At 37.3% G+C, this 15,333-nt stretch overlaps 1 protein-coding gene across 16 annotated transcripts in view; it reads right to left on the reverse strand.

Annotated features, from left to right (window-relative positions):
* The window catches only part of LOC105476707 (zinc finger CCCH-type containing 12B), a 433,900-nt gene that overhangs the window by 339,227 nt on the left and 79,340 nt on the right, over window positions 1-15,333 (reverse strand). For 4 of the 16 annotated variants that reach the window (XM_011732876.3, XM_071088665.1, XM_011732875.3 and 1 more), the window contains exon 3: window positions 10,405-10,509. The exons of the other annotated variants lie outside the window; for them this stretch is intronic. The gene's annotated coding sequence lies outside the window, so the exon portion shown is untranslated. The remainder of the gene's footprint in view (window positions 1-10,404; window positions 10,510-15,333) is intronic. 16 annotated transcript variants of the gene reach the window in all.

A 15,333-nucleotide genomic window follows, 5' to 3' on the forward strand; every position in this document is an offset into this window, starting at 1 on the left:
AGAATGTGAACAGACATTTCTCAATAGGGGACATTTATGCAGCCAACAGACATATGAAAAAATGCTCATCATCACTGGTCATCAGAGAAATGCAAATCAAAACCACAATGAGATACCATCTCACGCCAGTTAGAATGGTGATCATTAAAAAGTCAGGAAACAACAGATACTGTAGAGAACGTGGAAAAACAGGAACACTTTTACACTGTTGGGGGGACTGTAAACTAGTTCAACCATTGTGGAAGACAGTGTGGCAATTCATCTAGGATCTAGAACTAGAAATACCATTTGACCCAGCCATCCCATTACTGGGTATATACCCAAAGGATTACAAATCGTGCTTGTATAAAGACACATGCACATGTATATTTATTGTGGCACTATTCACAATAGCAAAGACTTGGAACCAACCCAAATGTCCATCAATGATAGACTGGATTAAGAAAATGTGGCACATATACACCATGGAATACTATGCAGCCATAAAAAAGGATGAGTTCATGTCCTTTGTAGGGACATGGATGAAGCTGGAAACCATCATTCTGAGCAAACTGTCATCATAACAGAAATCCAAACACTGCATGTTCTCACTCATAGGTTGGAATTGAATAATGAGAACACTTGGACACAGGCAGGGTAACATCACACACTGGGGTCGTGGGGTGGGGGGAGGGGGAGGGAGAGCATTAGGAGATATACCTAATGTAAATGACAAGTTAATGGGTGCAGCACACCAACATGGCACATGCATACCTATGTAACAAACCTGCACAGTGTACACATGTACCCTAGAACTTGAAGTATAATTTAAAAGAAAGAAAAAAGCATTCTAAAATTCAAATGGAACCAAAAAAGAGACTGCATAGCCAAAGCAAGACTTAGCAAAAAGAACAAATCTGGAGGCAACACATTATCTGACTTCAAACTATACTATAAGGCCACAGTCACCAAAACAGCATGGTACTGGTATAAAAATAGGCACATAGACCAATAGAACAGAACAGAGAACCCATAAATAAACCCAAATACTTACATCCAACTGATCTTAGACAAAGAAAACAAAAACATAAAGAAAGGACACCCTATTCAACAAATGTTGCTGGGATAATTGGCACACTATATGTTGAAGAATCAAACTGGATCTCATCTCTCACCTTATACAAAAATCAACTCAAGATGGCTCCAAGACTTAAATTTAAGACCTGTAACTATAAAGATTCTAGAAGATAACATCAGAAAAACCCTTCTAGAAATTGGCTTAGGCAAACACTTCATGACCAAGAACCCAAAAGCAAATGCAACAAAAACAAAGATAAATAGATGGGACCTACTTAAACTAAAAAGCTTCTGCACAGTACAAGAAATAATCAGCAGTGTTAACAGACAACCCACAGAGTGGGAGAAAATCTTCACAATCAATACATCTGACAAGGGCTAATATCAAGAATCTAAAAGGAACTCAAATGAACAAGAAAAAAAAAAATCCCATCAAAAAAGTAGGGAAAGGACATGAAGAGACAATTCTCAAAAGAAGATATACAAATGGCCAAAAAGCATATAGAAAAATGCTCAACATCAATAACAATCAGGGAAATGCAAATCGAAATCACAATGTGATACCATATCACTCCTGCAGGAATGGCCATTATCAAAAAATAAAAAAAATAAAAAATACATGTTGGCATCAATGCATTGAAATGGGAATACTTTTATACCACAGGTGGGAATGTAAACTGGTACAACCACTATGGAAAACAGTGGGGGGAGATTCCTTAAAGAACTAAAAGTAGGTCTACTGTTTGATTCATTAATCCCACTACTAGGTATCTACCCAGAGGAAAACAAGGCATTATACAAAAAATATACTTGCACACGCATGTTTACAGCACATGCATGTTTTGCAATTGCAAAAATATGGAACCAGCCCAAATGCCCAACAATCAATGAATGGATAAAGAAAATGTGGTAAATATATACAATGGAATACTACTCAGCAATAAAAATGAATGAAATAATGGCATTCACAGCAACCTGCATGGAAGTGGAGACTATTATTTTAAGTGAAGTAACTCAGGAATGGAAAACCAAATATCATTATGTTTTCACTCATATGTAGGAGCTAAACTATGAGGATGCAAAGGTATAAGAATAATACATTGGATTTTGCGGACTCGGGGAAAAGGGTGGGGGATGGCAAGGGATAAAATACTACACATTGGGTACAATTTACCCGACTCAGATGATGGGTGCGCCAAAATCTCAGAAATCATTACTAAAGAACTTATTCATGTAATCATATACCACCTGTTCCAAAAAACCTATGGAAACAGAAAAATAATAAAAATTAAAAATCTCATGTACTCTCTAAATATATAAACCCACTATGTACCCCCCAAAATTTAAAAACTTTGTAAGGTAAAAAATACATTGTAAACATCTGTGGAAAGTAAAATAAATCCTGAGACACAATTAATGCAGTGCTGAAAGAGAAATTAATAGCACTAATTGAATAAGCCATAAAAGAATAAAAGTCTCAAGTTCATAATCTGAGTTTCCACCTCTAGAACCTAGAAACAGAACATAACCCCAAAACAAGTGAAAGAAAGATAATAGTAAATAAAATCAGATAAATCAATGAACTTGAAGAAATTATTTTAATATTAGAGAAAAATCAATTAAATATCTGGTTCTCTGAAAATATCAATAAAATTAGTAAATCTCAATCAAGATGGACAAAGAAAAAAATAAAACCACAATTTATTAGTATCAAGAATGAAACAGGGGATGTGACTATAAAACCTCCAGACATGAAAACAATAATATGGTAATACTATGATGAGCTCTTCACACAGATATCTGACAACTTAGGTAAAATAAACTGTTTATTTAAAAAATACAAACTCTCACAAGAAATTCAATATGAAATATATTATTAGAATAGCTCTAGAACCCTAGAGAAAATTACATTCATAATTTTAAAACTCCCAAAAAGAAATCTCCAATCACAGATTGTTTCACCAAATCAGTCTACCAAGTATTAAAAGAATTATAACCAATTCCTTATAATCTTTTCCAGAATGTAAAGAACTCTTTCCAATTCATTTTATGAAGCTACTATTTCACTGATATCAAATTTAGAAAATAAAACAGTACAAGAAAACTGCAGACCAATATCCCTCATGAACAAAATACAAAAATATTTAGCACACTACTAGCAAATAAAATTCAGCAGAAAATTTTAACATGTATCATGACCAAGTGGGCTTCATTCCAGTGGTATAAGATTTGCTCAATATTCAAACATACAGAAATCAATGTACTTCACCATATTAACAGGTTAAAGATGAAAAATATATATATACAAGCATATCTCAGATACTGCTGTTTCAGTTCCACACAACTGCCTAAAGCAAATATCACAATAAAGTGAGTCACAAAAATTTTTCGGTTTCCCAGTGCATAAAAAAGTTATGTTTATACTACACTTCAGTCTCTTAAGTGTGCAACAGCATTATGTCTAGAAATGTACATACCTTAATTTAAAAATACTTCATTGTTAAAAATGCTATCTGAGCCTTCATTGAGTTGGAATGTTTTTGCTAGTGGAGGGTCTTTCCTCGATGTTGATGGCTGCTGACTGATCAGGGTGGTGGTTCCTGAAGGTTGGAGTGCTGTGGCGTTTTCTTAAAATAAGACAACAATGAAGTTTGCAACATCAATGGATTCTCATGCAAGATTTCTCTCTAGCATGCAATGCTGTTAGATAGCATTTTTTTTTAAAACAAGGTCTCATTCTCTCACCCAGGTTGGAGGACAGTGGTGTAATCATGGCTCACTGCAACCTCAAACTCCTGGCCTCAAGTGATCCTCCCACCTTGGCCTCCCAAATCACTGGGATTACAGGCATGAGCCAACACACCTGGCCTGACAGAATTTTACCCACAGGAGAACTTCTCTCAAAACTAGAGTCAATCCTCTCAAATCTTGCCACTGCTTAATCAACTAGGTTTACGTAATATTCTAAAATTTTTGTTGTCATTTCAACAATGTTCATAGCATCTTCACCAGGAGTAGAATCCTCTCAAGAAACCACTTTTTTTTTGCTCAGCCATAAGAAACAACTCTTCATCCGTTATAGTTGTATCATGAAATTCCAGCAATTCTGTCACATCTTCAGGCTCCACTTCTAATTCTACTTGTCTTGCTATCTTCATCACATCAACAGTGGCTTCCTCCACAGAAGCCTTTAACCCCCCAGTGTCATCCATAAGGGTTGGAATCAACATATTCCAAATTCCTGTTAATGTTGATATTTTGACTTCCTCCCCTGAAGTACAAATGTTCTTAATGGCATCTATAACAGTGAATCATTTCCAGAAGGTTTTCAATTTATTTTTCCAAGATCCATCAGAGGAATCATTATTTCTGGCAGCTAGAGCCTTATGAAATGTATTTCTTAAATAAGACTTGAAAGTCAAAATTACTCGTTGATCCACAGGCTGTAGAGGGGATATTCTGTTACCAAGAATGAAAACAACATTAATCTACTCGTACATCTCCATCAGAGCTCTTGGGTCACTAGACGCACTGTCAATAAGTAGTAATATTTTATGAGTCCTTCTGAGCAGTAGGTCTCAACAGTGGGCTTAAAATATTCAATAAACCATGCTCTAAACAGGTATGCTGTCATCCAGGCTTTATAGTTCCATCGATAGAGCTTAGACTGAGTAGATTTAGCATAATTTTAATGGTCCTAGGATTTTAGAATGCTAAATGAGCATTGGCTTCAACTTAAAGTCACCATCTGCATCAGCCCCTAACAAGAGTCAGCCTGTGCTTTGAAGCCAGACATTGACTTCTCCTAGATGGCAGCTCCTTCCAATAGAACGGTGTTTTATCAACATTCAAAATCTGCTGTCTGTTGTAACCACCTTCCTCAACTATCTTAGCTAGTTCTTGTGGAGTACTTGCTGCAGCTTTTCCATCAGCACTTGCTGCTTCACCTTGTATTTTTATGTTATGAAGACAGCTTCTTTCCTTAAACCTCATGAACCAACTTTTGGTAGCTTCCAATTTTTATTCTGCAGCTTCTTCACCTCTCTCAGCCCTCATATAATTGAAGACAGTTAGGGTCTTGCTCCGAATTAGGCTATGGCTTAAGGGAATTTTGTGGCTTATTTGATCTAATATCCAGACCATTAGAAGTTTCTTCCTACCGCTAATAAGACAGTTTTACTTTCGTGTCCTTTATGTGTTTACTGGAGTAGCATTTTTAATTTCTTTTAAGAACTTTTCCTTTTCACAACTTGGCTGTTTGGTGCAAGCAACCTGTTTTCAGACTATCTTGGCTTTCAAAATGCCCTCTTCACTAAGTGTAATCATTTCTGGCCTTTGATCTAAAGTGAGAAATATGCTACTCTTCCTTTCACTTGAATATTTAGAGGCCATTGTGTCTCAGAAAATAGGGAGACAAGACGAGAGGGAAAGAGACAGGAAATGGGAGGGGAAGGGGGTTAATGGCCAGTCCATGGATTAATCAGAACACACACATTTATTGATTTAGTTTGCCATCTTACATGGGCATGGTTTGTGGCACCTCAAAACAATTAGAATATAGCATCAAAGATCACTGATCACAAATCACCATAATAGATATAATGACAACGAAAAAGGTTGAAATATTGTGAGAATTATCAAAATGTGACACATGCTGCTGGAAAAATGGCACCCATGGACTTGCTTGACACAGAGCTGCCAAAACCCTTCAATTTGTTTAAAAAATTGCAATACTTGCAAATTGCAATAAAGTGAAGCACAATAAGACAAAGTATATATGTGTGTGTGTGTGTGTGTGTGTGTGTGTGTGTATCTCCTTCAGTGCAGAAAAAGCATTTGCTAAAATTCAACACATTTACATGATACAGACTCTCTGAAAACCAGGAATACATGAGAACTTCCTCAACTTGATAAAGAACATCTACAAAATGCCTACAGCTAGCATTATACTTGATGGTGAAAAGCTGAATGTTTTCTCCCTACAATTGGGAACAAGGCAAGGATGTATGCTCTTACTACTCCTAATTGACATAGTTCTAGTAATTCCAGACACTGCAATAAGGCAAGATAAGGATATAACAGTATATATAATTACATATAACAGTATATATTGTTATATACTGTTATATATAACAATATAAAATTGGAAAGGAAGAAATAATAGTATCCCTATTAGTAGATGATATACTTGTCTATGTAGAAAATCCCAAGGCACCCACAAAACACTCCCAGAACTAATAAGTGAATTCAGCAAGGTCTCAGGATACAAGATCAACATAAAATCAAGTGTATCTGTAAATATTAGCAATGACCATGTGAACAACAAAATTAAAAATACAATACCATTTATAATTTACATTTGGCCAAAGGCTGAAATACTTAGGTATAAATATAACAAAATATAGAGAGGATCTGTATGTTGAAAACTACATAATGCTGATGAAAAAGTATTAGGGAAGATCTAAATAGATGCAGAGGTATGAATGCATGGATTGGAATACTTAAAATAGAAATAAGTCGATTTTCCCTAAATAAATATACAGACTTAAGACAATTCCTACAAAAACCCTAGCAAGATATTTGGTAGATATAGACAAGATTATTCTAAAATATATATGGAAAGATAAAGAAACTAAAACAGTTACAACAATTTTGAAAAGAAAGTGGAAAGAAACATTCTTCTTGATTTGAACAGTTATATAGTCACAGTAATCAAGATTGTGTGGAATTAATGCTGGAATAGACAGGCTAGTGGAAGAGAAACAGACCCACATAATATGCCTAATACTTGACAGAGGTGCAAATTCAAGTTGCCTTTTCAAAAATGGAATGCTGGAGCAATTCTGCATCCATAGGTAATAAACCTCTATCTGATTCTCATGTCTTTTACCAAAGTTACTAAAAATGGATCAAAGACTTAAATATAATACAACAAACTATAAAACTTTTAGCAAAAAAAAAAAAAAAAAAAGCAGAAGAAAATACATAGGATCTAGGGCTAGGCAGAATTTTTAGACTTGACACCAAAAGCACAATTCATAAAGGAAAAATCGATAGACTGAATTTTATCAACATAAAGTTTTTGTTCCGTGAAATACTCTGTTAAGAAGATGAAAGACAAACTACAGGTTAGAAGAAAATATTTAACTGCATATCCAATAAAGGACCAGTATCTAGACTGTGCTCTCAAAACTCAAGAGTAAAAATAAATCAAATTAGAAAGCAAGCAAAAGGCATGAAAATACATTTTAGCAAAGAGGATATACAGATGGCAAACAGGCACATAAAAAGATGATCAACATCACTAGCCACTAAGGAAATGCAAATTAAAAACACAAATGAGATATCACTGCACACCTGTCAGATGGGCTAAAATACAAAGTAGTCCAATACGCACAGGAAAAGATGCTCAGCATCATTATTCATTAGAGAAATGCAAATCAAAACCATGAGATATACGTAATGCCCACTAGGATGGCTATTAACAAAATGATAATAACAAGTGTTGATGAAGATGTGGAGAAATTAGAACCCTTATACATTTGCTGGAGGGAATATAAAATGGTACATCTGCTTTGCAAAACAATCTGACAGTTTCTCAGTAAATTAAATATAAAGTTAGCACATGACCCACCAATTCCACTCCCTGGGTGCATACCCAAGTGAACTGAAACCATATGTCAACAAAAAGACTTGTACAAAAATGTTCATAGCAGCATTATTCATAACAACCAAAAGACAGAAACAACCCAAATGTTCATTAACTAGTGAATCAATAAACTACATGTAGTATATCTATAAATGGAATATTGTTTGGGCATTAAAATGAATGAAGTACTGATACAGGCTACTACATGCATAGACCTGGAAAACATACAAAGTGGAAGAAACTAGTCACAAAATACCACAAATGTTATGATTACATTTAGATGAAATGCTCAGAATAGACAAATCTGTTAAAACAGAAAGTAGATTAGTGGTTGCCTTGGGCTGGAGGAAATGCGTTGATTAGGGGATGATGGCTAAGAGATGCAGTATTTCTTTTTGGGGTAATGAAAATGTTCTAACATGAATTGTCATAATGGAATCATAACTTTGAAAACATTAAAAGCCACCAAATTGTACACTTTAAGCAGGTGCATTGTATGATGTATAAATTATATCTCAGTAAAGCTGTCCCCAAAGTAAAATATAATGATGAAAGCAACAATAATCTGGTGGCTAAAAAGAATATTTTAGTCATTATGTACTCTAGGAATATACTGAAGGAGGTAGTTTGTGTTGAATTGTACTAGTACCTGAATTAACCTTGAAGTACTGGCACCATGGTGAAACTAGAAGTTTCAGGCAAAAGCTGGGGCAAACCCAGAAAACCTTGAAGATATGTACAGTCAGCATCACATAACGATGTTTTGGTCAACAACGGATCACATATATGTTGGTGGTCCCATAAGATTATAATAGAGCTGAAAAATTCCCATCACCTAGTGACTCTGCAACCATTATAACATTGTAGCATAAGGCATTACTCATATGTTTGTGGTGATGCTGGTGTAAACAAACATACTATGCTGCCAGTCACACAAACATAGAGCATATGCAATTATATACAGTAAATAATACTTGACAATGATAATAAACAACTATGTTACTGGTTTATGTATTTACTTCACCATACTTTTTATTGTTATTTTAGAGTGTACACTTTCTACTTAGTTTTTATTTTTTTTTAAGTTAACTGTAAAACAGCCTCAGGCAAGCCCTCCAGGAGGTATTCCAGAAGGCATTGTTATCATAGTAGGTGACAGCTTCATGCATGTTACCGCCCCTGGAGATCTTCTAGTGGCACAAGTTGTGGAAGTAGAAGAGAATGATATTGATGATCCTGGTCCTGTGTTGGCCTACACTAATGTGTGTGTGTCTTACTTTTGACAAAAAGTTTTAAAAGTTAAAAGAAATGAAATTAAATTAAAATTGAAAAGCTTATAGAATAAGGATATAAAGAATACATATTGTATAGCTATACAATGTGTTTGTGTTTTAAGCTAAGTGTTATTATAAATAAATTTAAAAGTTAAAACCTTTTCAAAATTCACGAAGTTAAAAGTTATAGTAAGTGAAGGTTTATTATTAAATAAAAATTTAAAAATAAATTTTCTGTAGCCTAAGCATACAGTGTTTATAAAGTCTACAGTATGTATAGCAATGTCCTAGGTTTTCACATTCAATCACCACTCACTCACTGATGTACCCAGAGCAACTTCCAGTTCTACAAGCTCCATTCACTGGAAGTGTCAAACACAGGTGTACCATTTTTAATCTTTTACACCATATTTTTACTCTCCATTTTCTATGTTTAGATACATAAACACTTGTCTTTGGGTTACAATTGCCTGCAGTATTTACTATAGTAACAGCTGGAGAAGTTTGTAGCCTAGGAACATGAGGCTATATCATATAGTCTGGTTGTATAATAGACTTGTATTAGTCCATTCTAATGCTGCTATATAGAACTGCTCGAGACTAGGAAAGAGGTTTGACTCACAGTTTCGCAGGGCTGGGGAGGCCTCAGGAAACTTACAATCATGGTGGAAGGAAGCAAACGTGTCCTTCACATGGCAGCAAAAGGGAAAAGTGCCGAGCAGTAGGGGGAAAGCCCCTTATAAAACCATCAGATCTCGTGGGAACTCACTCAATATCACGAGAATAGCATGAGGGTAACTGCTCCCATGATTAAATTATCTCTGAGCACCGGGTCCATCCCATGACACATGGGGATATGGGACTACAATTCAAGGTGAGATTTAGGTGGGGACACAGAGCTAAACCATATCAAGGTATACCATCTAGATTTGTGTAAGTATACTCTATGATATTCGCATAATGACAAAATTGCCTAACAATTCATTTCTCAGAAAGAATCCCTACAGTTAAGTGATACATGACTGTACTCAAATGCTGCCCACCAGATGACTAGAGACCCCTTTTTTTCTGTAGCCTCTTTGTTAACACTGACCTAGGTCTTTATTGTCTCATAACTGATGACCAAAATCCACTAACTGGTCTTTTTCCTTTTATTCTCTGCCCCACAAAGCTTTTGCCTACATTTACAGCCATATTTGCACATCCCTGCCTCATCTCCTTTTGAGTTAAAAAGTTCTAGCAGCACTCCACTTTCAAGAGCTAAAAATGCAAATTTGTCATTCAAGGTCCTTCCTAATCTGGCCGCCTCCTAACTTTTTGCACTCTTTAATATACTTCCCAGGTGATCTCATTCACCTCTTCTTTTTTAAACTATCAACCAACTTACTAATGGCTTCCATATCTAGATCTCCCATCTCAACCTACATTCATTTGAGTATCCATCTCCACGTGAATATCTTCCATAGGCACTTCACAGGCTCTGGAACCAGACTGAGTTTGAATCTCGGCTTCAACTTGTGCTGTGTGACCCTGGAAAAGTTACATAATCTTATATGAAAATTGGAATACTAATAATTGTACCTACCTTATAGGATTGTTATGAGTATCACATTAATTAATACATATATACTGCTTAAGACACTGACTGCAGTGTGGTAAGTGATCAGTTCATGTTAGCTTAAATTATAATTACTATTATTCACTAAACTGAATGTGTCATCTTCCTGTCTTACTTGGTCCTTCCCATGTGTTCTTTCCTCATTATCTCTCCAGTCTCTGCAACCAAAAACTTGGGGCTCTTAACTACCTCCTTCCTTTTCTTCTTATTAAAACAAGAACAAATACGAAATGGCTTTACCCATATTATTCTTAGTCTTTTTTCCCTCTCTATCACGATTACTTATACTCGATTTTAGGCATTTTAAGAACTATAATACCTCCTACACAATCTCCCTTCCTCTGATGTTGTCTTCTTCAAATTCATCCTCTAAACTACCCACAGAGCAATATACATAAAAGGTAAGTTAAAACAAATAAATGAAATGCTAGTCTGACCAAATCATGTCCATATTTACAATTCTGTAATGGCAATTCATACACTTGCTTAAGTCCAAGCACGATGCCCCCCACACTCCTCTCTACTTATCTAATTCGTTACTATATATACCAACTTATCTACTTATCTAATTTATACCTTTCAAAGCTATTAATGATTAGTGGATGCCCATGAGACCATAGCATTTGTGCAACCCTTGATCTACATTACCTTATATTTCATTTCTTTATGAAAATATTATCTTGGCATATTGGGTTTTAATGCTCCCCAAAGTCAAGAACCATTGCTTATATCTCTCTATATATTTTACTTCATTATTTTCTAAACTACAGGCCACGACCAATTAAAGCAATTAAGTGTGTCACACTAGCATTGTTTTAAAAAATAAAACAGAATAAAAGATATCAGAGAGCACTGCACATAATAAGAATAAAATTCCGGTTATCAATTTACTGCCTTCAGTTCCAAAAGCCCTTCTTAGCAGACTCATCCAGTAAATGGTGAACAGCAATGTGCAGCATCACCCCATGGGAAGCTTCTCTCTGGCAATCCTTTAGGCATAGAGTGCCATCAGTGTGGCTTCTTCCCATAAAATGCTTCCCTATCACCACCCAAGCAGTTTCCCAAAAAAATGCTGCTTGCATGACACCTCCACATGAATGGCTACCCCTACTACTTCCTCAGGCACCTCTGAAGTAGGTTCCAAGGCAGGGTACCTCTTCATGAATAATTCCCCGTAGGATTTCAGAAAACAAATTTCCCCAGATTCTCTGTGAGTCATTTCAGTGTAGCATCTCAGCTAATTTCTCTACCAAACAGTGAATCATGACCATGACCTTTCCAACAAGGTCTAGATCTCAGTCCTGGGCCAAGGGAAAGACGATCTTCTAGGTTTCTTCCTTCACTGGGCACTCTATCCCAGGATTAAGAGTAGTAACTGCTCCCTATGTCTGCTATTCCTGTATTCTTTTTTAAAATTTAACTTTGAGTTCTGGGATACATCTGCTGCATGTGCAGGTTGGTTAAATAGATTTACATGTGCCATGGTGGTTTGCTGCACCTATCAAACAGTCATTTAGGTTTTAAGCCCCACAAGCACTAGGTATTTGTCCTAATTCCCTACCTCCTCTTGTCCCCCACCACCTGACAGGCCCCGGTGTGAGATGTTCCCCTCCCAGTGTCCATGTGTTCTCATTGTTCAACTCCCACCTATGACTAAAAATTTGTGGTGTTTGGTTTTCTGTTCCAGTGTTAGTTTGCTGAGGATGACGGTTTCCAGCTTCATCTGTGTTCCTGCAAAGGACATGAACTCATTCTTTTTTATGGCTGCATAGTATTCCATGGTGTATATGTGCAACATTTTCTTTATCCAGTCTATCATTGATGGGCATTTGGGTTGGCTCCAACTCTTTCCTATTGTACAAACTACTGCAATAAATATATGTGTGCATGTGTCTTTATAGTAGAGTGATTTATAATCCTTTGGGTATATACCCAGTAATGGGATTGCTGGGTCAAATGGTATTTCTGGTTCTAGATCCCCAAGGACTCACCACACTGTTTTCCACAAGGGTTGAACTAACTTACACTCCCACCAACAGTGTACATTTCCTATTTCTCTACATCCTCCCCAGCATCTGTTGTTTCCAGACTTTTAAAGATCACCATTCTAAATGGCGTGAGATGGTATCTCCTTTTAGTTTGATTTGCATTTCTCTAATGACCAGTAATAATGAGCTTTTTTCATATGTTTGTTGGCCACATAAATGTCTTCTTTTGACAAGTGTCTGTTCATATCCTTCACCCACTTTTTGATGGGTTTGATTTTTTTCTTGCAAATTTGTTTGAGTTCATTGTAGATTTTGGATATCAGACCTTTGCAGATGATTACATTGCAAAAATTTTCTCCCATTCTGTAGGTTGTCTGTTCACTCTGACGACAGTTTCTTTTGCTGAGCAGAAGCTCTTTAGCTTAATTAGATTCCATTTGTCAATTTTGGCTTTTGTTGTAGTTGCTTTTGGTATTTTAGTCATGAAGTCTTTGCCCAAGCCTGTGTCCTGAATGGTATTGCCTAGGTTTTCTCCTAGGGTTTTCATGGGTTTACGATTTAAGTCTATAATCCACCTTGCATTACTTTTTGCATAAGGTGTAAGGAAGAGGTCCAGTTTCTGTTTTCTGCATATGGCTAGTCAGTTTTCCCAGCACCATTTATTAAATAGAAAATCAGTTCCCCATTGCTTGTTTTTGTCAGGGTTGTCAAAAATCGGATGGTTGTAGATATATGGTGTTATTTCTGAGTCCTCTGTCCTGTTCCATTGGTCTATATATCTATTTTGGTACCAGTATTATGCCATATTGGTTACTGTAGCCTTTAGTATAGTTTGAAGTCAGGTAGCATGATACCTTCAGCTTTGTTCTTTTTCCTTAGGATTATCTTGGCTATACAGGCTCTTTTTTGGTTCCATATGAAATTTAAAGTAGTTTTTTTCTAATTCTGTGAAGAAAGTAAATGGTAGCTTGATGGGAATAGCATTGAATCTACAAATACTTTAGGTAGTATGGCCATTTTCATGATACTGATTCTTCCTATCCATGAAAATGGAATGTTTTTCCATTTGTTTGTGTCCTCTCTTACTTCCTTGAGAAGTGGTTTTAGTTCTCCTTGAAGAGGTCTTTCACGTGCCTTGTAAGTTGTATTCCTAGGTATATTATCCTCTTTGTAGCAATTGTGAATGGGAGTTCACTCATGATTTAGCTTTCTATTTGTCTATTATTAGTGTATAGAAATACTTGTAATTTTTGCACATTGATTTTTGTATCCTGAGACTTCAATTTTCCGGGGGGCGGAGCAAGATGGCCGAATAGGAACAGCTCCAGTCTCCAACTCCCAGCGCGAGCGACACAGAAGACCGGTGATTTCTGCATTTTCAACTGAGGTACTGGGTTCATCTCACTGGGGAGTGCCGGACGATCGGTGCTGGTCAGCTGCTGCAGCCCAACCAGCGACAGCTGAAGCAGGGCGAGGCATTGCCTCACCTGGGAAGAGCAAGGGGGAAGGGAATCCCTTTTCCTAGCCAGGGGAACTGAGACACACAACACCTGGAAAATCGGGTAACTCCCACCCCAATACTGCGCTTTAAGCAAACAGGCACACCAGGAGATCATATCCCACACCTGGCCAGAAGGGTCCCACACCCACGGAGCCTCCCTCATTGCTAGCACAGCAGTCTGTGATCTACCCGCAAGGCAGCAGCGAGGCTGGGGGAGGGGCGCCTGCCATTGCTGAGGCTTAAGTAGGTAAACAAAGCTGCTGGGAAGCTCGAACTGGGTGGAGCTCACAGCAGCTCAAGGAAACCTGCCTGTCTCTGTAGACTCCACCTCTGGGGACAGGGCACAGTAAAAATAACAAAACCAACAGAAACCTCTGCAGACGCAAACGACTCTGTCTGACAGCTTTGAAGAGAGCAGTGGATCTCCCAACACAGAGGTTGAGATCTGAGAAGGGACAGACTGCCTGCTCAAGTGGGTCCCTGACCCCTGAGTAGCCGAACTGGGAGACATCCCCCACTAGGGGCAGTCTGACACCCCACACCTCACAGGGTGGAGTACACCCCTGAGAGGAAGCTTCCAAAGCAAGAATCAGACCGGTACACTCGCTGTTCAGAAATATTCTATCTTCTGCAGCTTCTGCTGCTGATACCCAGGCAAACAGGGTCTGGAGTGGACCTCAAGCAATCTCCAACAGACCTACAGATGAGGGTCCTGACTGTTAGAAGAAAAACTATCAAACAGGAAGGACACCTACACCAAAACCCCATCAGTACATCACCATTATCAAAGACCAGAGGCAGATAAAACCACAAAGATGGGGAAAAAGAAGGGCAGAAAAGCTGGAAATTCAAAAAATAAGAGCACATCTCCCCCGGCAAAGGAGCGCAGCTCATCGCCAGAAACGGATCAAAGCTGGACGGAGAATGACTTTGACGAGATGAGAGAAGAAGGCTTCAGTCCATCAAATTTCTCAGAGCTAAAGGAGGAATTACGTACCCAGCGCAAAGAAACTAAAAATCTTGAAAAAAAAGTGGAAGAATTGATGGCTGCAGTAATTAATGCAGAGAAGGTCATAAACGAAATGAAAGAGATGAAAACCATGACACGAGAAATACGTGACAAATGCACAAGCTTCAGTAACAGACTCGATCAACTGGAAGAAAGAGTATCTGCGATTGAGGATCAAATGAATGAAATGAAGCGAGAAGAGAAACCAAAAGAAAAAAGAAGAAAAAGAAATGTATCC

The sequence above is a fragment of the Macaca nemestrina genome, chromosome X (genome assembly GCF_043159975.1).
Source record: "Macaca nemestrina isolate mMacNem1 chromosome X, mMacNem.hap1, whole genome shotgun sequence".
Lineage (NCBI taxonomy): Eukaryota > Metazoa > Chordata > Mammalia > Primates > Cercopithecidae > Macaca > Macaca nemestrina.